This window comes from Asterias amurensis, chromosome 1 (assembly GCF_032118995.1).
Source record: "Asterias amurensis chromosome 1, ASM3211899v1".
In the NCBI taxonomy this organism is placed as follows: Eukaryota; Metazoa; Echinodermata; class Asteroidea; order Forcipulatida; family Asteriidae; genus Asterias; species Asterias amurensis.
Genome location: NC_092648.1, coordinates 30,839,901 through 30,863,841, shown reverse-complemented (window position 1 = coordinate 30,863,841; position 23,941 = coordinate 30,839,901). Strand labels below are relative to the sequence as shown.

Below are 23,941 nucleotides of genomic sequence, written 5' to 3'. Positions count from 1 at the left end.
CAGCATGATAACAGTCTATTATAGTCGCATATAAGGAAGTCCAAATAAAAGACCATCGCCGTAATTAATGAGCATGTATTGTCATTGTGCTGGCTCTTGTTGCTCGGGTAGAAATTTCCCTATTTGGCACGACGATCAATCACAACGACACAAAAACCTACTTGTGACATTGCTATGAACTCATTGGTTGATTGGGTGAATGACTACAAGCAATGCATATTAAACCGTAAATAGGTCACTTTCATTATCTTTGAAAAGACAATATCAGCCCGTATTCATATTCCAATGCGCATGAACCGCGCGCAAATAGTTCTGGATCCAAATAACACCGGCAACTATCATTTGTTTTGAAGCCATGAAGTACACAGCTATTAAACCTGACATAGTTACATGTAAACTACAACTAGCTTTTAACTGTACTCAGTTTCCCAAAATGCATTTATTGTGGTGCAGTTTTAAGATGGCGCCTGTTAAGGCTATTTGATGTTATCAACTTTAGGCCAATTTACAAAATCTGTTAACCAGTAAGCAAATTTGCTGCTTATTTCGTGGGAAGATTTCAAGGTATGTGTGCACGTTCACAAAGAGTTTGCATTGTTTCATCACTCATCTGCTTGCTTAGCATGCTTCTCGTTTCGCTTATGGCTAGCAGTGGTTATAAAATACAAATTCTGCTTTGCATTGTAAGGGGCCAACAATCAGAATATTCCATGTTATACAAAAAGGTTCTCTGTCTTGAAATTGTTGGTGGATGGGTCAAAAGAAACAACGGAAAATCAATTAAAATAGAAGACAAATAAATTTGTGCTTTTGATTTTGATACATTTCTATGTACCCACTAATTCCCTTAATTGTTAAATTTTTCAACAAGAGTATGGAATAAAGGTATTATTGAACGGAGTTGAGTTGAATACATTGAAGGGGGGAACAAATACCCAGCCGTCTCTACCAGATCTTTTGTCATGTCTGTGTAGCTCCATTGTTATTGGTCACCTTTGTTTCGATAGCCGACCTCCTTAGTAATAATAATAACCTCCTTTCCTGATGGTCGGATGGTGTGAATTTCCTGGCTTCCAGTTTCAGCTATTCAGTCCCATGGTGGAAGCCATGAAAAGCCTTTGTAAACTCCTGAGCTGGGAGAGCGATGATCCAAAATATCTGCTTCATTTGAAGCATTTCTTTGTTCTTCAGTTTTTAGCAGTTCTATAGGGTGTATTGAAGAGTCAATATTTAACAAAATTTGGTTAGAGTGAGTAGTTCGGAACAGTTTTTAAAAAGAGTGAATAGTTTTAAACAGTGGTTATTTTAAATGACCACTGAGCAGAAAACCACTGCTGAAAAAGGCATTGCCTGGCAAGAAAGATAAAACACTGCTTATGCGTGACATGTTTACATTTTTATCCTTCATAATTAATTCTTGACAGCTTTACAAGTTTTGAGATGTCTTCATAATTTGTCTTATGTTATGTACAGTGTAAGCTTCACAAAATGTATGATTTAATCTTTTTTCTTCCACTGAGTTGTGTGTACAAAACATACCTGCAGGAAGTCCAGGCTGATGTGGCTCTTATTTTGTAAACATGGGATGTCACAGGTTACATGGTCTATATTTATAAATGCCTCGACCCATTTCCTACAAGTTCTAACTGCCTCAAACTGTGTCCCACCAAGCATGTCCGATGCTGCTTTTCCCCTCAATCATGCCTGATGCCGAAACTATGAATAAGGGGGTCATTCTCCGCTCTTTACCTGTAGGGAATTTTTCAGGTCGGCATTTTGGAGAAAAACAAACCTCTCTCATACTCTGATAGACAGGTTGCTCTTATTCATAAAGTTTATCAGCCCAAAACAAGTTCCTCAATCATTTAAAAAAGTTTCAGGAGTACAAATTGTTGCTGACTGAGATTGGCTAAAAACATCCTGCCTCTGACAGTTAGTTGCTTGATTTGACTGAACTGTGTTTCAATTCAGTGTACCCAACATAAAAAAAAAGGTTCATAAAAAATTTTAAAAGGTATTTTAGTTTTGAGTTACAGCTTCCACTTATTGATCTTAAGGGTTTCTTAGGTATCGACAGGAAAACTTGAACGCATTTCCTGAGCCGTCACAACTGTATTTTGGAGTTATAAATAATTTCAAGATATTATGTTGTATTGTGCGGTTTTGCCTTGACTATTTTGAATTATCCTCAATGACAAATCCCATTGTATGATGCGCATCGGCTTCATGCGTAAAACGACATAGAGACAATTAAGGTCTTCGTGTCTCTGTTCCCCTGTAGCCTCTATCTTGTCTCTACTTGAAATATTCCAGTAGATTTGCCTCTTAGAGGTTTTCTGTCTCTTCATGGGTGAAGTTCAAGGGCACGATGTTTGTTGAGGTTTTAAAGGTAGGGTCAGACTTTGGTTATGACCCCGGATAACAAAATGTAACTTTTATCCAGAAGCTTACTTGTTATAAAGAGCCTAAAAATTGAGCCTAAATTTTCACAGGTTTACAATTTTATATCTAAGTTGTGATACACGAAGTGTGGGCCTTGGACAACACTGTTTACCGAAAGTGTCCAGTGGTTTTAATAGAAGAAGGTAGTTAGGTCCTTTCTGTTCGGCAAGATGAACATCGGATGTCATTTTAGCTTAATAGGTGTGTGAATCGGTATTGAGCTGAGATGCTTGTAAAGGATTAATTTGTTCATAAATTATTGACATGCTTACAGTCTAATTTGATGGACAAAAACTTGGATTAATTAGACTCAAATAGTCAGACCCAATGATCTGATATTAATTGAAGAAAAAAAAATGGAAAACCACTTTTGATCAATAAAACAGAAGCATCCATCATCAATCTTTTTAAGGTCAGTAGGCCAAGCGTTTGTCATAAATAACTTAAACTTGGGGGAAATGTTGGGGAAATGTAGCGTGTTGAAAGAGGCATGAATGTAAGAGGGTGATCAGAAGGATATTTTGCATTGTGGATTTAGTGTTATCTACTGATTCATGCTAAGCAGCGAGATGCATTTCTTACACATCGTGGAAGGCAAACACTTTAGGAAAGCCTTAGTTCATTTTCTACATCTGGGCCCAATTTGTCTATAAAAGTTGATTCTATTTAATTATAGTTTTTATATTTTTGAGAAGAAAAAATTATAATGTTCACTGCAATGATCAAGTGAGAAACTGTGGCCGATTTAGCAGCTATGGCTTTGACAGACATGGGATGCCCATAGAAGCACCCTTTGAGTAAGACTCTGCTCAGGTTGAAGCGTCAAACCATTGTTTCTATTTTTTGCATTTACTCCATTAACGATCATTTTGGTTGGTACAGTTTTCAACAGCCAATTCTACTCCCTCAACCTCATTTTAATACGTCCCTAGTCTGACACAGACGCTTTGATAGACAATCAAGTTTTTAACTTGAAATTGATCATGGTCCATTATCAAACCACTTCTGTATAGAGACTTATTACTTGTGGGTTATTTTATACTTTGCGTAGATGTAACTCTATACCAATAACAGGGCACTGAATTGCTTAAGAAAAAAGCGGGAAATGAATCTCTAAATGAAAGAGTTCCTGATTGAAATCTACCCATTGTACACACTGCAAGCGTTTTGATTTCATTCTGCATTCGTCTCTAAAGCACCCTCATTTTGGAGAAAAGGATAACTTGATAAGAAAACATGAAAAGGGGCAACATTCGGATATGATTTATTGACATTTAAAAAATAAATTTGATTTTTAAGAGAGTGTTCTAAAAAAACATGAGGACCTATTTTAATTTTCATACTTGATTTGTTATCTTAACTCTGTCATAGCCATTGTTGTGTACATGTACATGTTTGATATATTTGATGTGTTCTAAAAGCGCCATTATTAGAGGTGTTCAATCTTTTTAGTGTATGGTGTCATTAATCGCAAATGTACTACCCATAATACACATGGTATCACGAGAGGGCATTATCACTCAAGAAAATGACTTTGGGATGTACCAAGGCAAGACAAATCAACAAGATACATTTTTGCTTGGCTAGAAAGGCTTATTTGTTTGTTTATTTGTAGTACAGCATTTTTGAAAAACTTGGCATTTTAGGTCAACAAAAAACAGGCACTGAACAAGTTTAACAGGCAAACAGGCATTATGTTCTTCCAATTCCAAAGTCTGATTTCTTATTTGCTTCCCAAAAATCTGATTTTTATTACTACTTAAAGTAAACCCGAAAATGTCTTTAAAATGTAGGTCAGCCCTTTAACTCAAAAAAATGTTCCCTTTTTTTCTCAAGGACTCGGTATCATGCCAGTCAACATTGGTAATTGTCAAAGACTAATATTTGTACTTCGTGTGGCCCAAGTTATACATGATAAAACAAACCTGTGAAAGTTTAAGCTTAATCGGTCATCAGGGTGGGGGGAAAAAAACATCACTGTTTTCAACACTGACGGGTTGGGGTTTTTTTTGCTTGAAAACTCACGAAAAAGTATTTCCCGTTTTCCCATGGTGACCATCTTTAGGCCTTTACCATATAAGTTAACTGCAAACCTTTGAACATTTGTATTTGCAATCTTTGTGTATACAAAGTTGCTGGTCTGTTTAAGATGAGTAAGATTGAGAAAGGAAGTTGAAGTTTGAATCATCACATGCAAAGACTTTTGTTTTCTTTTAAATTGTTAATCCCGGTGTTAAGCTTAATTAGACGCAAGCTTTGAAATTGTCTTTCGATAATTTTGATGAATAAAAGAATATTGTTTTCAGTCTGATAAAATTGTCAAGGATGAAATAGTGGCCAGTTGTATGTTTTGTTCTTCCTTTTTTTTTTTTTTTAAGAAAAAAAGGGGGACGGAATGGATTGAAGTAATTGGTTTAATCGCATCACCTGGCAGTCTGTATCTGCAGTCAGCCTACCACACATCACACCGTCGGTACGACTAGCAAACCATTCAATGCATTCTCTCATAACACCTCCCCTCAAATTTGTTTCCAGTGTCCTGCACGTGTAGTGGCGTTGCCGTGGCCAAGTTACCAAGGTTGCGCCATGTTCCCAAGGACGCAGTCTCCACTCACTCGTACGCGCTCGCCGAGCGCAGCTCGGGGAAATTGGATTTTTTCACTCCATTTTCCAGGCCCATCTGGTTGTGGACCCCAAGTGTTCGCCGAGCCTGCTGTTCTCCTGGCTGCCTTTTTTTTTGTGGCCGGGCACGGGGGTTGATTAATCGCAGTCCACTGGCGATTACGCCAACTGATCAAGCAACCTGGGAATAAAATAGTGATCAATACGGAATCCGAGCAAGGGCACGCTTTTGACTCAGGATTTTCCATGTAATATTGATGAGGGAGCTTTTACCTCTTATGGTTTCCCCCTCTTGTTCAAGACAGTTGAATTCTTATCGCATGGCCCTTCAAGTCTATGTTCATTCCTCCCTCACTGTCTACTTTCTCAATGGGATGTTGTAGACTTGTCTCCGGTATACAACAATCTGTTTGGTTTGCCCCCACCCCCCAGCCCCGACTTTCTCTTTGTTTATGCAGTGATCTTATACTCCCACGACAATAAAGAAATAACACCTGTTCACTAATCATAAATAACCAATGAAAATCCGTTTCTTTTTTTCATCTGATGTCGGTGGAACATGTGTCATATCAGGTGACTTTCTCCTGAGGGTTCGCACCAAGTTCTTGTAATCTTAGCTTGTAATATCTTTCAAAAGGTGTAAATGATATAATACCTAGCTATGTATACTGTATATTTAGGCATTGTGCGTAGGGGACACTCTAGGGAAATCAGCCAGCATCGGGGAACAGTCAAAAAGCAAACTCTTTGTGGAACTTCTAAAAATATGCTTTCACTTTCTATGATTGAATTCATTCTGATTGCCATGTCACAACATAAATTATTATTTATGCAACAAAAAACTGCCTTTGGATGAATTCTTAGAAATACTGATCGTTCTGAACGACCTATTGTGGAATTTGTATTTATTTTATTTTATTTATAAATTGTTATTATTTTTTATTATTTTCAAAGGGAAGGTTTACCGTTGGTAATCATTCAAATTAATGGCAATAACAATATTTGGTTTAGAAGCCTACAGCAGCATTTAAAGGAACACGTTGCCTTGGATCGGACGAGTTGGTCAAAACAAAAGCGTTTGTAACCGTTTTTTAAAAAATGCATATGGTTGGAAAGATGTTTTAAAAGTAGAATACAATGATCCACACAAGTTTGCCTCGAAATTGCGTGGTTTTCCTTTTACTGTGCGAACTAACATGGTCGACCATTTATGGGAGTCAAAATTTTGACCCCCATAAATGGCCGACGTGTTAGTCGACAAGGTAAAAGGAAAACCACGCAATTTCGAGGCATGTTTGTGTGGATCATTGTATTCTACTTTTACAACATCTTTCTACCCATATGCATTTTATAAAAAACGGTTACAAACGCTTTTCAAAGACCAACTCGACCGATCCAAGGCAACGTGTTCCTTTAATAGTATAAAGGATTTTGAGAAACATTTCACCTTGAAGCAATTTGGTTTTGTAAGAAGATTTTATGCCCCAAAATTTGAATATAAGAAGCATAACGGTTCTCAGATTGTGTGTTCCTATTAGGGACTTTTCTTCCTGCATGGACATATGCAGATTTTCGGCAATATATAAAAAAACGTGACCACCTTATTTTCTCCTGAAGACGAGCAGAGTATATACTGTTCGAAACGTCGAGAGCAAACCGGCTCTTTTCAGAGCCAACCCTTCCTCAACAGAGATTTTACACATGGTTGTACCTGCAAGTCTACTATTCTTATTTATATATAATTCCCCCAAAAAAGAGAAATACTTTGCCTTTAAAGGAACGTTACAGAATTGGTAAGAATGGTAAGACACAAAAATTGTGAAGATCACAGATTAACATAAAACTTACTCGGTCTAATGATGATGATAGTAGAAAACATCCCTTGAAATATTTCTGTCTGAAATGTCATATTTGTTGAGAAATGAAAAATCTTATTTCGTGTTTGGAGTTTATCGCTCAGTGAGCGTTTTATTCATTTTTCCTTTTGCATCGATGTCATGCAAAAATGTGAATCGGTTTTTCACTATTTTATCGGGACCCAGATGGCCTATCGATCTCAAACTTCTACAGGTTTGTCAGCTTATATGTCTGGGCAATTACATAAAGTGCTTACACTGCCAGCAATTGTTTTGTCAGCAAAACCAATTCTGTAATGTTCCTTTAACTTACGGTCTTTAGTTCATGATAAATCAAAACTGTCTTTTTTAATAGGCTAGCTTTGTCTGCAAGGAAAACACTCTTCCTCCAGCCCGAAGGCTAATAGGGAGATGTAAGATGAATTTATTCCCATCTATCAATCCAAGTTCACACATCTGCTCTGTGATATGATGCAATTAAAGATTTCTTTGTTTCCCCTTCAAATGCAGGCATGTGAGACTTCCTCTTTTCAGCTGATTTCCTCTTTTTTGGTTTTGATTTTTCTCTTTTTTTCTTCACTTTCTGTGTACAAAAGGATAGGAATATTATCTTTTCCTCTTTTTTTCTTGCCTGGTTTTTTTTTCCTCTTTTTTTCATGGGAAGTAACTCACATGCCTGCAAATGGGAACGTACATGGCTTTTGTTAGAAGCCATAGATTGAACTCGAACCAGTCGTTTTCTATGTAATGATATGCCAAAAAGTTTAGTGAGTATAGTTTTGTGCTCCAAGAATGGAACAACTTTGTGCTGTCCCTCACCAAAATCAGGTAGTTTTGTAAAAAGTGAAATGAGATGTAAAGTAAAAGCAACTGAAACATCAGCCAGAGTATCTATGTGATGTGGTGTCTGTATTGGCAAGAAATACTTACATCATTGATTTTCTCAAAAAGTGTTATTTTAAAGATTTTCTCTCATCATTTTGATGAACTAATTACAAGTTTTGAGTTTTCAGGAAGTGCCTCACATTTCATTATATTTCAAAGAAAGGGCAGATAAATCATTTTGGATGACATTGAAATATTTTTTTGTTTTTTTAAAAGTAGAAATCGCCTTTGTAAATGAAACATTCATCGTTGTTTCAAATCCCGCTCTAGTCAATTTGTCTTTGTTCAACCCCAAATAATTTGAAATTTACCCAGTCACTTTCCCATGTGGTTGTTTAATTAATCATCAAACTGGATTAATATTGTGAGCCAAGAGTTTACTTTTTCAAGTTTTTTGTGTGCAATTTCTATATTGAGATTTTTGATGTCACGGTAGGGGATCTTAATCAAATGAGTCTTATCAATTAAATCATAGCGTATGTACTACTTATTTCTTTGCCATCTGACATCGATGGGCTGGTCGCATTAGTCTAGCTCACTGCCCTCTTTCAAATACTGAGAATTTGGATGATCCGTCCTCGCTTTGTAAAAAAATTCATTGTTGTCCACTCCTCCCCCCCCCGACAACGTAATCTGCTGAGAAACTTGATGGCGCCTTGAGTCACAAAGAGGAGTCTTGAGTCTGGGCGGGAAGCCTTTGTAGGAGGAGTAGCGTAGATTGGGCCCAGCTCCTACCAAGCTCGGGGGAGACCAGAGGTGTGGGCAACAACAGCTAGAGTGTAGCCCCAAGTGACTGGATGACAAATGGCCAATGATGCGCCAACAGACACCATTGTGCTATAATTAACCTAGTCTGTCATTCCGAGAAGCCCCCCCCCCCCCTATATTCTTTCTCTCATTCGGACAGCAATATATAGAGGAGCGATTCTGGCAGACGGAGAGAGCACACACAGCAGATGTCAAAAGCATGAGCTATCTTTTGTTCTCTCTTGCGCCATTCACTGTGTCGGCACCAAGGAGAAAAAATGACAAATGAACTGAATAGCCTAAATAAATTATATTGCCACTGTTTTTTTTTTTTCATAGTTCTTTTTAAAAGGGACATGTGTGGATGACCTTGCCACGGGAGTCCATACTAGTTGGGTTCTCCCGTTGGTCACATGTCATTGTTTACTCACAACAAATTGAAGAGATTTATGTATGGTGTGAGGGATGTATTGTTGCAATCAGGAAGAATTTTCTGTGTTGCATGGAGGGAATTGCCTTGAAAATTTCCTTCTTTATGTTACATTGACGGGCGTTTTTTAAATGGGTTAATGGGCCTTTATCTGAGCTAAACTCTGTATAGATCTGGCGTTTCTGCATTCCGGTTTTTCTTCAGCTACACAAGGTCGAAGAAGAATGACTGAGATGATGTTGTTTACAAAAAGAAAAAAGAAATAACAATTCTTATGAATGAAGGAAGCCGACCATCAAATTATTTTGTAGGCCATGTCCGAATCAGCGGCTATGGCTGCGGCTACAGCAGGATTGCCACTTTGAAGTTTAGGGCCTCTTTAGAAACACCCTCACTTAGCAACAATCATAGCAATAGCCACAAACATGGACACGCCCTCACAAATTATTTTTGTCAAAATGGCCTACTACAGTTCTCATTGACAGCCAAATCCTAATATTGGTAGACCTATTTTCTAAAGAAAAAAAAGTGACTTATATTTTCCTGCTAACACACTGAGTCAAGGTTTTGATAAACACCGGGTTGATGTTTCTGTTAAGAGATATTGACTTGAGAATTTTAACAATTTTTGTTTGCGTTATAAACTCAGTGTGGCAATCTTGCCTTCATAGCCAAATGTAACCGAACCAAGGCTGGATGGAAAACAAGATACCATTGTTTAAAAAGCTTATTGGAACATTGTGCATGAGCAGCGTTCCAATAATGTGTTTCTTAAGAGCTCCTCGAAATATGTAGTCCTTAAAGGAACACGCTGCCTTGGATTGGTCAATTTGGTCTTTGAAAAGCATTTGTTATTGTTTGTTGTGAAATGCATATGGTTAGATAGATGTTTTAAAAGTAGAATACAACTATCCACACACATTTGCCTTGAAATTGCATGTTTTTCCTTTAACTTTGCGAACTAACACGGTCGGCCATTTATGTGAGTAAAAAATTGGACTGTTTGTCGACGAGGTAAAAGAAAAACCACGCAATTTCAAGTGGTACTGGTGTGGATCATTATATTCTACTTTTAAAATATATTTCTAATCATATGCATTCTATAACAAATGTTTACAAACGCTTGTAAAAGACCAACTCGACCGATCCAAGGCAACGTGTTCCTTTAAGATGGAAACGCCATTAGTTCAACATGCCTCCTAGAATTTTGATCTTAGTTTCAGACCTTTCTGTCAGCAATGACTCTCACCCTAAGAAAATAAGGAAGACACAAAGTGGAAATAACTGATGACAGATTTGAAGACAAGAGCTCTGTTTTGATTATAATTGAATTTTGGTGTGAACAAAGAAACCTGATTAGCACCCCCTAAACCAAGATGTTGACAGAATAGGAAGACCGCCATTATAGGGCTACAATCGTGGCCAAAATGCTTGGGCCACCCATTCCCAGTTTTACAATAAACATTCCCTGTCCACTTACCTCTGACAATTAACATTATGTGGTCCCCCCCCCCCCCAATGTTGACTGGAACGCATTTGACCTTGCAACAAGAGCCGACATTGAAAGGGGGTAGGTCGGCCCAAAAAGATATGGACGGGATTGTAGATAGCTCAGTACTCTATGGTAGAGCACAGACCAATATATCTGGAGGTCAGCAGCTTCTTAGATCCTGTTCTAGTAATATTTTCTTTGTTCATTCCACAATTGATTTATGTTTTTTAGGCAGTTTTACTTGTGGTTTGTTACTTGATCATAAAAGAAGTACATACTCTATTTTTTAAGTGTCTTGCTGTTGTAAAATAAAAAAATTAAAAAATATGCAAAAGGCAATGAACACTATTGGTAATTACTCAAAATAATTATTAGCATAAAGCCTTACTTGGTAACAAGTAATGGGGAGCTGTTTATGAGAAACGGCTCCCTCTGAATTAGTGTAGTAATTTTCCACTAAATATTTGAACTTGATTTCGAGACCTCAGAATTTGATTTTGAGGTCTCAAAATCAAGCATCTGAAAGCACACACATTCTTGTGACAGGGGTGTTTTTTCTTCCATCATTATCTCGCAACTTCGACAACCAATATTGAGCTCAAATTTTCACAGGTCTGTAATTTATGCATACACCAAGTGAGAAGACTGGTCTTTGACAACTACCAATAGTGTCCAATGTCATTAAATTTCAAAACCTTTAGAGGCTTTGTCAGTTGAAAGAATTTCTGTTTTCTTTCTTCTCCCACTTTCAGACAAGGGACTGAAGGTGCTGCTGCTGTCTTCATAGCCCGACAAAGGTAAGTCTGTACAAATTCATCTTGCTGCCAGAGCAGTCAGGTTGGTGTAGTGGTGTCTTGCCTCACCTTCAACCTCTAGGACCATGGTGCAAATCCCACTGGGGAGCACCATGTGGATTGGGTTTTTAGTCCCTACTGCTTTGGTAAAAATTTCTGAGGCTTTCCTCCTACATCTAAAACTGAAATGTCTTCATCATCTTCTCTTCTCGTTTGCCTCTAAGTAGAGCTTTTTAAAAAAGAGTATTTATCAAGATCTAAAATCTCATTTAACCAAGGTGGGACGGTAATCTCATTTAACCAAGGTGGAGCGGTGTGGACAAGCAGTCTAGTGCACCAAATACAGGCTCTGTCGTTGATAGAGTTTGGGTTCGAATCCCGGTCTGGTTGATGCATGATCTTAGAGCAAGAAACTCCATGATTAGCTTTGTACTTCAGATTGGACATGAAACCCTATGTGCTACTAGGATAAGTAGTACTTGTAAAAGAACTGGGAAGAGAAGGGATTTTACTGTAGTGTTTCTGGGGTGGATTTCACAAATGTAGTCCTAACTTAGGACTAGTCCTAGGCAATGCTAAGAGATACGACTGGTCCTAAGTTAGGACCAGTAACTCATCCTAACTTAGGACTGGTCCTATCTCTTAGCATTGCCTAGGACTAGTCCTAAGTTAGGACTACCTTTGTGAAATCCACCCTTACAAGCAACTTTGTCTGCAGGTTTTCCGAGGCTTACAAGTTAAGGAGATTATATTTGAGTAATTGTTGATTTAATTACCAGAATTAGAATTAAATAAAAAACTTTTTTACCAGTTTTGGAGTGGAGGATGGCAGCTGGGGCTTATTTGCAAAAAATAAGAAGTAAAATTCTTTTGTTTAAATCTTCATGTAACATACATTACAATGTCTTAGTTGTGCCGATCTCTTTACGTTGCCGAAGTTGCCGTGATTTTTGGACGGCGCCTTTTCCTCATTTATCAACGTCAACAATGCGGTAGCCTTTTCCTTAAAACCCGCCCCAGCTCAATAACGGCATTATTTGTTAAATAATCAAATTCATGTTCAGCCATTTGAAATTACAAGAAAGCAACCCAACAAAAACACAAAAGTAATCAACTAACCGAATCCGTACGCAAAGAATCTACATAAAGAAATTACAAAGATACAGAATCCATCTCTCTTTTAACTGAATCTTCCCTGGTGGTATGGAAACAGTGATCCAAGGCTGATTGAAATGCTTTCATTGCTCATAGTTGACCCTTTTCTTTTCTTACGATACAGTTTTTTTTATTTTTACGAACAAGGACACCGTCGACAAAACAAGACAGGGGCCTTGACATTTCCATTAAGTCTTTGTGGGAATTTTATTTTCTAAATGTATTTCAATTAAACTTTTATCTCGGCATCCTGGTTGCCTTGTTGAGCAGTCGTACGCGATACAAAGGATTGTGACCAGGGTTTCTTTTTTTGGTTGTTAAGTGGCGCATCCAAACGAAATAGATGACAAACATTGGAGACATGCCCACTGTTTTCTTCTTTCGATACTCTGCGATCAAGAGAGATAAATTGGGGCCTTGTGGATGCATGTGATAGGGCGTGATGTGCTAGATGTGCATAGCATGACCATATAGTTTTAATGAGTCTGGTTTAAAAAGCACGGCTAGCTGTCTGCATTGTTCTACTGTGGAAGGAATTACCCTTTGTTTGTGTTTATTTCAGTCAAAATTAATCAGTAAATTTCCTTTAAAACAAATATTTACATATTTGCTTGTGATTTATTATAAATGTATCATTTGTTTGTTCTAGGGGTTCTCTTTGTAATAATTCTGTTTTTCTCTGAAAAATATGTAAGTGAGGGCTGCCATGCACACTCAACTAAACCCAACACATTCATGCTGAAAACAGTAAGACACTAAAATAGAGCCCTTGCAAAGGCTGCTATTGTAGAGGTAAAACAATGGAAACTTGCAAACAGGTACGCACAATATTCAACCAATGATGGGTCTTACGTTAATGTCAGTGAGGGCGATGTGTGAGTTTGTGACATCATTCAACTTTGAGCTTTAGACCGCTCCAAGTCAACTGGGCCCAATTTCATGGCTTTGCTTACCGCCGAATTTTGCGCTGACGATCGCGATTCCCCGCTTACGTGCAAGCGCCGAATTTCTGCGCTAGCCTTGTAAGCGTAGAATTCCTAGTAACGTGAAGTACGCACGCGCAGAAGCCAAAATTCGCTGCTAACCCGTGAAATACGCTTGCCGTAAGCACATTATTACCTGCTTCCGTAAGCGCTGATTCTGTGCTTACGGTAAGCAGAGCCATGAAATTGGGCCCTGACCATTCTGTAATGATCATGAGCCTTTTTTTCAACCGTTGATGGTTTGCAATATTTAACAAAAAGTGTCGGCATTATGCTTAATTGTGTCTGCCAAGTTCACAAAGGTGGGAAATTTGGGGAAAACAGCAATCTTGGATCTACCGTAAAGTTTTAACCTTTGTTAACAACAAGCGAACCCCATTCTTAGCGACAAGTGTAACTTGAGTAGGATTTGAAACTTTGCATAGTGGGAATACGGTATAGAAAGGTTTGCGGTAACACCATGTAATGACTATTTTTAATGAGTTGGGGTGGTTCTGAAAAGAACTGTTGGTTTCAACTCGACGTTTCGATCAGTATGCTCTGATCGTCTTCTGGAGAAAGCGTAAGTGTAACTTGGTTCTTTTATGTGCACTGCACAACGCACAAAACCTATAGCTTAAAATGCACAAAACCTACAGCTTTAAACCCCATCTAAAGGACAAAGCAATAATGGTCAAGTGTTTTGCTTATGGACTCAAGTGTCTAGACCGGGACTCGAACCCACACTCTGCTGATCAGGAACAGCAGAGTCCAATACGTTTGACCGCTGGGCCACGATATACCACATGTTCATTCTAATAGCAATGCGAGTTGTATGTAGCTGTAGTGCAGCCACTACCAGTGTGGACTTCAAGTGATGATAAGGGTACAATGGAACACAAGTGTTTTTGAAGAGGTACATGGAAGCTTTGTTCGGAACAAGCCGCCTGGAAACGCTGATATGTGTTGCTATATAACTTGTTTTCATGCCGCGGCCATTTTTATTGGATCCCCTGTATAGTGGTATCATTGAACCAATAATCAAAGGGTAAGGGGGGGAAGACTTGAATGAACTTCACTTTGCTTCTATATTAACCTTTGGTCGGGTCTAAAGTGACAGCTCCGGCAAGATAGCTGAAAAGGTATATTCTGCACTGTTATTGCCGAACAGCCAAAGGTGATAGCCGTAGCCGCAGTAGCTTGATGTGCACACAGCCTTTCTTTTGTAACACTACAACCATACTTTTTGTGCTAAAATATAAAAAATGTTAAATGTTTGGGGGAGAAAGTAGACAAACCAACAAACAAAACATCACACACAATTAATTAAATGGTTTTAATCGCTTTTAATTTAGAAGATCTCCCAAAGGAAATGATAAGAATAAAATTATCTTCAATGTGCGTATAATTCTTTTGCTTCTGAAACAAAAGTTTCTGACAAATATTTGTGGGTTGATTTTTTTCTGATTCTCATTTGTTCAATTATTTTTTTATCAACATAACTGATTTATCGTAGTATCAAAAACTTTCCCGAATCAACTGATTTATCAGTAAATAGGCTGACTTTTCAAATACAATGTAAAATTTTAAGCCTTTGTTTGGATTTCAAGTGTTAAGGCCTTCAAACACCTGAGAAACCAATAATACATGTTTGTGTGACTGTTGCGAAGTCAATCTGTGCAAACTTGCACCTGATCATGACATAGCAACAAATTTCCAATTAATGCAGAGTCATAGTTCCGTTTCAGAGTGAATTACACCTTTCGTAAATCTATTAAGTTCTCAAATAGTGCACCTCCTTAACAGCCCCTAGACTATCCAAGTTCCCTGGAGACCCGGGCCCAGAAGGATATATAAAAAAAAGGGCCTTCCTCTACAGGTGCTGAAAGGAGCTGTCATGCGTGTCATTTGAACTCATTGTCTGCGTGTCTGTACTTCCCTGACAAGACTGTCGCTCTTTATGTCCATTGTTGATATACATCTTAACCTTCTCTGGGTACAAAGTACTTCAGTGGGGATCATCTCTTTACGTTCGTGTATTCACACCCAGTTTTTAGGGGGGATTCGGTCGGGTTTACACAATCCGGGCTGTGTTGACTTGGCCGAGAATTCACAAAGCCAGTCCCCTCTTCAGAAGTTAGAAGTCAAATGTTTGATTTGTCATAAAAGGATGTTCTTTTTTATCATTTTTTTTCTTCTAGGTTCCTTTTCATCCTCGTGGACGTTTTTTTGTTTTGTTTGGGGTTCTTTCTCCTCTGGTGGGTTAGCGTTTCAACACCTGCACTTTTTGCTGCTTGTGTTTTTTGAAAAGCAGCTGTCTGTCATCTGAAATGGACTCTGTCCACTTATAAATTGAAGACCCACACTTGCCCTTTCCTTCTGATCAAAAAAGATTCATTGTAATAGATTAAGTTACTACTGCCCTCTTGTGATGCCATTTGCGAGTTAGATTTGAATAATGTCTGGTTCAATGACTTGCTTAGTCACAAGTTCACGCTTAAATTTGAATTCCTCAGACTGAAGAGGCAGCTGCCATGTTTTGATTGAGGGCAAGCATCTACAAAGTTATGCCAGAGATTGTGGTCCTTTCTCTATGGCTAAAAGCTTGCCCAAATCTTTTTGACATAACATTTAGGCCAAGTAAAAACAGAAACATGTTCAGCGTCCCCGCCGGCCTCTTTTTTACAGGCCGCCTCCTTTTTTTTTTCTTTTTTTTTTCTTTTCTTTTTTTATGCACATTTTTTTTGTTTATTTTTTATGATTTTTTAAAATTTTAAATAGGGTTATTTTAAATGATCTCAGCAAAAACAATCTGAATGTCTTGTCTGAATGCCGCGACCAAAATGTTTCATTAATGTTTTGTGTATTTCAGCAGTAGAAAAAACAATGGATATTTGACATTTTAACAAAGAATGGCGGCCATCTTCAAATAAAAAATAAAAAATAAAAAGCCCCTCCTCCTTCCTTTTTTTGAGAAACACGGACGCTAAACATGTTTCTTTTTTTAACCAGCCTTAGCTATAGGGTGAGGAATTCAATTTTAAGTTGGAAGTTATGACTATTCAGCAAGCCATTGTACCAGATATTATTAAATAAATTTCTTTTTGACCGAAAGTATTGAGATAAATATAGTAGTCTCAGGAGGACTGGTTCTAGCCTTGGTATGAACTTTCAAATTGATTGTTTTTACTTTTTAATTCTTTAGTTTGCCTTCTTTGTGGGTGTACACTTCAAACTGTAATGTGTAGCCCTTCTTCTATAAAGTTGCAGATCTAACAAGCGCCTATAGACGATGTGACCTCTGACGTCACATGAAAACCATAACATGATTCGTGCGCATACCGCCGGGCAAAACCTTTGTGTTTTGGCAGCCAGCTAGAAAGTGTATGCAATCTTACCATGACTACGTGTCTTTTTGCCCGGCGAAACATGATGTATACAGTGTTTTGTCAACAGAGGGCGGTTTGAATGTAAACATAGGTCACATCGTCTATAAATAAAATTTATTGTACGCAGACTTAGCAGTGAGTTCATAGATTCTCAAGGAAAAGTGTCAGATCCTTCCATTCTTCTTCCTCAAATTATAATAATCTTTCTGGTAATTCAACCAAAGTGAACATCACAAGTAACTTCAGCACTCACAAAACCAATAGTCAATGGAGATTTTGTTCTTCTTCATATTGGTTGTACCATAAAGCAAATCTGGTCCTTGCTCAATGTTGTATCTCACAACAAGTTTTATGTCATTTTTTATGGGTAATACTTGAAATCTTAACAAAATATTTATCACACTCGAAGCCTACAAAATTGAACATATTTGTTTACATTTAAAGAAACGCAGTGAGGTTTTGCTGGACTTACTGGCCCAAATGCTAAGATCACTGGCCTCAGACCTGTGATCCAGTATGGAGCCCTGGGTGTGTAGTGTTCGTTAGCTGGACTTACTGGCCCAAATGCTAAGATCACTGGCCTTGGGCCTGTGGTCCAGTATGGAGCCCTGGGTGTGTAGTGTTCGTTAGCTGGACTTACTGGCCCAAATGCTAAGATCACTGGCCTCAGACCTGTGGTCCAGTATGGAGCCCTGGGTGTGTAGTGTTCACTAGCTGGACTTACTGGCCCAAATGCTAAGATCACTGGCCTCAGACCTGTGGTCCAGTGTGGAGCCCTGGGTGTGTAGTGTTCGCTAGCTGGACTTACTGGCCCAAATGCTAAGATCACTGGCCTCAGACCTGTGGTCCAGTGTGGAGCCCTGGGTGTGTAGTGTTCACTAGCTGGACTTACTGGCCTAAATGCTAAGATCACTGGCCTTGGGCCTGTGGTCCAGTATGGAGCCCTGGGTGTGTAGTGTTCGTTAGCTGGACTTACTGGCCCAAATGCTAAGATCACTGGCCTCAGACCTGTGATCCAGTATGGAGCCCTGGTGTGTAGTGTTCGTTAGCTGGACTTACTGGCCCAAATGCTAAGATCACTGGCCTCAGACCTGTGGTCCAGTGTGGAGCCCTGGGTGTGTAGTGTTCACTAGCTGGACTTACTGGCCCGAATGCTAAGATCACTGGCCTTGGGCCTGTGATCCAGTGTGGAGCCCTGGGTGTGTAGTGTTCGCTAGCTGGACTTACTGGCCCAAATGCTAAGATCACTGGCCTCAGACCTGTGATCCAGTATGGAGCCCTGGGTGTGTAGTGTTCACTAGCTGGACTTACTGGCCCAAATGCTAAGATCACTGGCCTTGGGCCTGTGGTCCAGTATGGAGCCCTGGGTGTGTAGTGTTTGCTAGCTGGACTTACTGGCCCAAATGCTAAGATCACTGGCTTCAGACCTGTGGTCCAGTATGGAGCCCTGGGTGTGTAGTGTTCACTAGCTGGACTTACTGGCCCAAATGCTAAGATCACTGGCCTTGGGCCTGTGGTCCAGTATGGAGCCCTGGGTGTGCAGTGTTCGCTAGCTGGACTTACTGGCCCAAATGCTAAGATCACTGGCCTTGGGCCTGTGGTCCAGTATGGAGCCCTGGTGTGTAGTGTTCGCTAGCTGGACTTACTGGCCCAAATGCTAAGATCACTGGCCTTGGGCCTGTGGTCCAGTATGGAGCCCTGGGTGTGTAGTGTTCGCTAGCTGGACTTACTGGCCCAACTGCTAAGATCACTGGCCTCAGACCTGTGATCCAGTATGGAGCCCTGGGTGTGTAGTGTTCACTAGCTGGACTTACTGGCCCAAATGCTAAGATCACTGGCCTTGGGCCTGTGGTCCAGTATGGAGCCCTGGTGTGTAGTGTTCGCTAGCTGGACTTACTGGCCCAAATGCTAAGATCACTGGCCTTGGGCCTGTGGTCCAGTATGGAGCCCTGGGTGTGTAGTGTTCGCTAGCTGGACTTACTGGCCCAACTGCTAAGATCACTGGCCTCAGACCTGTGATCCAGTATGGAGCCCTGGGTGTGTAGTGTTCGCTAGCTGGACTTACTGGCCCAAATGCTAAGATCACTGGCCTTGGGCCTGTGGTCCAGTATGGAGCCCTGGTGTGTAGTGTTCGCTAGCTGGACTTACTGGCCCAAATGCTAAGATCACTGGCCTTAGACCTGTGGTCCAGTATGGAGCCCTGGGTGTGTAGTGTTTGCTAGCTGGACTTACTGGCCCAAATGCTAAGATCACTGGCCTTGGGCCTGTGGTCCAGTATGGAGCCCTGGGTGTGTAGTGTTCACTAGCTGGACTTACTGGCCCGAATGCTAAGATCACTGGCCTTGGGCCTGTGGTCCAGTATGGAGCCCTGGTGTGTAGTGTTCGCTAGCTTGACTTACTGGCCCAAATGCTAAGATCACTGGCCTCAGACCTGTGGTCCAGTATGGAGCCCTGGGTGTGTAGTGTTCGCTAGCTGGACTTACTGGCCCAAATGCTAAGATCACTGGCCTTGGGCCTGTGGTCCAGTATGGAGCCCTGGGTGTGCAGTGTTCGCTAGCTGGACTTACTGGCCCAAATGCTAAGACCACTGGCCTTGGGCCTGTGGTCCAGTATGGAGCCCTGGGTGTGTAGTGTTTGCTAGCTGGACTTACTGGCCCAAATGCTAAGATCACTGGCCTCAGACCTGTGATCCAGTATGGAGCCCTGGGTGTGTAGTGTTCACTAGATGCTAATGTTTACAAAGCATCAACTGGAAAGGGCTGATCTTCCACTGGTTTAGTTTAGTGGTACTTTGGGGGATTTAGAGTTGATGGAATGAGCAACTGCTTCCAAAAAACTACAGTTACCCTCCCATTGATAATACTGATGTCATTTTGAAAGGGGGGGGGAACATAATGGCTTCTGTACACATTGCTGCCCTGATGGGGACATCACTGTTTACCCATTAGATTAGTCTGCTCTCAAGGTCACTAAATGCCACTCAGAATGCTCTGGGCTTATCCCAAGCATGTAGTAAACATGGCTGGATACCCCTGTCAGACTGCGATGGCTAGCCTCCATCTCCCTCCCTCCCTCTCTTGTATTGATAATCAGAGGGTTTATTGTTTGCTTTAGGGATTTGAACCCTTTGCATCAGATTGCCTTGGTTGCCCCATGGAGGTATTCACTTTCCCCCCCCCTGTATTATTATTTGATTGCATGAGGAAAAGTCTGATCCAAGTGGTGATTGTTAAAGTCACGTTTGATTGGGGATCTGTTGTGGGCTAAAACTTTCTTCAGTTTTTTTTGTATATATTTTTTTTTAGTGTGCTATTTCTCCAACTGACGATCTCACTGGATAATTATTGTTTTTGGACGCCATCAATCAGGGCATCATGGATGTCGAGAACACGCTTCAGACCCATGAATCACTCTTGTGTAAAAAAAAAAAAAAAGCAAAACTATGTGCCAGGAAATGTTGACTTGCATACGCTGCAAACACGTGGGCGGCAGAATGGCAAACCGTTTGTGACTGTAAAAGTTGGAGTGTTTTTTTTTCTTTCTTCTCTTCTTTTAAGTCCTGCCCTCTTTAGATTACGATCTTTAATTTATGAGACTTACAAAAACACACAATTAAAAAACGAACCCAACTTGGACCCTGGGAATGTAGACCACAGTTGTAAATAATCAGTGGTTGTTTCTTTGAATAATCTCATCATGCCCCAAGTGTATTAAAACAGATGTGTGACGTTCAAATCATTACTGTTTCTACATAAAAAGTGCGCTAAAATGTTATCTTTGTTATCATTGTTGTATGGTTTTTAAAAATTATTTTTAGCAGCTTCGAGAATTTCTCTTTTAAAACCAATCTCAAAATAAATGTGATTTTTTTTTTTTTTTAAATTGTCGCAACGAGGATTGGCTATCACAAAGTCCAAAGAAATCCACTCTTTAAAAAAAGAACTGTTTAAGAAAGTAAAGATGTGAAAAGTAGTCTTAAAGACACTGGACACTAATGGTAATTGTCAAAGACCAGTCTTCTCACCTGGTGTATCTCAACATATGCATACAAAAAAAACCTGTGATAATTTGAGCTCAATCGGTCGTCGAATTTGCGAGATATTAATGAAAGAGAAAATAAAACACCTTTGTCGCACTATGGTCACACGAAGTTGTGTGCTTTCAGATGCTTGATTTTGAGACCTCAAATTCTAAATCTGAGGTCTCGAAATCAAATTCTTGGAAAATTACTTCTTTCTCGAAAACTACGTCACTTCAGAGGGAGCTGTTTCTCACAATGTTTTATATTATTAACCTCTCCCCATTACTCGTATTCGAGAAAGGTTTTATGATGATAATTATTTTGAGTAATTACCAATAGTGTCCAGTGCCTTTAAAGATTCTTATTGGTTTAAAAGGCAAAGTATACTCTGGTTTTTGGAACTGTTTTGTTCAATTTGCTTTAATCCTATATAAATGTAGTTAACACATACAATAAAACTAACCTGTTAAATTTTGTTTCAAAAAGTGGTAGCATTTTTTAAGATATTGGCGAAAATCCAGAGTTGTGTATGTCTAAGCTGAGAAGAATAATCCTTAATTGGAATACTCAATCTGAGCTTAATTGCTAATTTTGAGGGGAAAAACTGGCATCTTTCTCTATAACCACATTGCCTTGAAATTAAATGATTTTCGAATTGCTTTATGCTATTGAAAGCTGCTGTACTGCTGTTTTATTGCCAATAATTTTAGGAATTTAAGTAGGTATCAATTAGTAATCTAAATGCAGCTTTTTTATTGTCTATAATCAAAGACCATGCTCCTTAGCAACACAAGCACAGAAGAATTTACTAATATTCATTTAGGGCTCCCTCACGAGGCCATGAATGAACTGAGTGGATTAGTTGAGCCATAAATGAGAAAATACGTGCAATTGAAATAAGTTTGTGTAATTAACTAAACTGTATGTATGTGCTTCTAAAGTTGAACACAAGTTACTGTTGTATCTGTTTGGTCAAATTGGCCAAAACTTTGTTGTTGTATGTTTTATGCAATGCAATGTTTTGTTTGCAATTTTTTCAAACTTTTTAACAAAAGAGCAAAAGAAGTCGAGATAATATAGCAGTGTCTTGGGTAAACCCTTGCAATTATAGTTTGGAATTGCCTCCGCTTTGAATGTCATCCGTAAAAAAAAGTCAGTGAGATAAAGTCAAGCTTCCTGAAAGTTCTCAATGTCAAAATTTTCAGGTCGAAATCAAGAAATCTGGCCCTTAAAGCAAGTCCTTGATGCAGAAAAACCTTGGATGTAAAAAAAAAAATAAAGAATGGGAGAGAGAATGAAGAAAGAAATAAAATATGTAGAATTGGGTCACGTTTCCAGCGTGAGACAAAACGATGTTTGTCAAGGTTTTTTGGCCAGGGAGAGTCGCAGCCTAATCTGTTGTCAGTGTAAATAGTCCGCACAGCGAGTAGTCCCTAGTGGGGAATCTAATGTGGCATGCTGGGTCTAAACCTTGACCTTTAGGCTGAGCAGCACGCGCTTCTGTACCTGCTGTGTATGGATCCCGAGATGGTTGTCTTCCATCATCGATACCGGATATATTGAGGGGGATTTTAATCAGTTAATAAAAACATTTCTCATAATGTAAACCTTTCTTTGGTCTGTCCACTTTTGGTAGTCAACCTTTTCTTCACTGTGTGTATCCATGCATGCTATTATCATACCATGCTTTTTACCTTATCCCAATTTTACTCTATAACCAGCATAAAACATCAGATTTTCTAGCGGATAATTTCTTTGCTCAGCAGTATTGACCAAACCCAATGATTTAGTCAAATTATTTTAATTAACAATCTGTCTCAATGCTGCAGCTATAAATTATATTCTAGTATTAATTAAAAGTATTTGTTACATAGATATTTTTATGGCTAAATATGTTTAGTATCATCAATATCTATGGAATGAAACATTATATATATTTTGTATAAAAAATGTCGGGTGTGAACGCTGACGAAAAACTTGGCCTGGTTCAAAGCACCGTTTCTAAATCAACATCACCGACAACTATTGATATATTCATGCATGCAACCCACAGCGGTACCTGCCTACTCCCTCATTTGTGCACAGTTTTTAATAGAGATGCGAGTTTTTGATCTAATTGGTCCGGGGGGCCCCTGGCCGACCCGCCAAGGTTACTCGACCGACGTAACGGATTATAACGTGCCGATTATTGCGTTAGGCCCATCCAGCGGGCTAGTCGGCCATGCAGAGATTGAATGGAGTAAATGGAATTGGAAACAAGGGTGGGTGGATGGAAGTAAAGCCCGCACACACCGACGGCCGATTGTCTCCAGGATCAAATGCGCCTGGTCGGGTTTCAATAGCGGTGTGGCCCAACCCTTTCACTAACCGATACTGATCCAATTAGCTCCGAAAAAAAGCAATAGTTGCCAAGCTAGTAACTGGAATACTCTTATATTGTGTCTCGTACATTGTAGGCAGGTCAGGTTTACTAAATGGCTTTATCGGTTTTAATGGAATCGTTGAAATTGATCTCTCCTGTTAATTGGGAGAAATTGTAGTCCATAGTAACAGGATTTGTACTTAAATTTCTGTCATACAGTCTTTTAGGAAGGTTGTCTTTCTAGGCTTTAACACTGAAAGCTTCTCCCAATTCTTCGATTTTGTTCTTTTTATTGCATCATTTAGATGGATTTACTGCTCATTTTTGTTTTTCCCAAAGGAAATAGACTAAATGGATCAAGTTAATCGATGCCCTAAATGCATTAGTGTACATATGAAGAGTTAATCCCCTTTTACACCGTCCCAAATTAAAAACGCATCAATAAAGCGGGACTACTTTACTCAAATAAATGTTATTTTAGGATAGTTTAAAGACTTTCTGATAATTGGTTGATCGCTTAACATTGGCGTGACCTCTGCCCCGGCATGCTTTTTTGAGGAGTAAGACACATAATGAGAGAGAACACAAAAACTCTGAGTGGCGTTTGAAGCTGTGTATGATATGCATTGTAGAAAATGACTGTTTCATAGAGCTGCTTTGAAGGAAAAAATTTGCTTAAGCATGAAAATAGCGTGCTTATTTTACACATGTTAATGGCCATAATTTCGTGCCACAAATATTGCTTGTGACTGGTATTTAGCTGTTGTTTACTTAGCATCTGCAT

The 23,941-nt window shown here is 39.3% G+C and overlaps 1 protein-coding gene across 2 annotated transcripts in view; it reads left to right on the top strand.

The window, feature by feature from the left end:
* LOC139936551 (vitamin D3 receptor B-like) overlaps positions 1-23,941 on the top strand; it is a 272,855-nt gene that overhangs the window by 72,040 nt on the left and 176,874 nt on the right. For both annotated transcript variants that reach the window (XM_071931399.1, XM_071931408.1), the window contains one exon: positions 11,227-11,271. The gene's annotated coding sequence lies outside the window, so the exon portion shown is untranslated. The remainder of the gene's footprint in view (positions 1-11,226; positions 11,272-23,941) is intronic.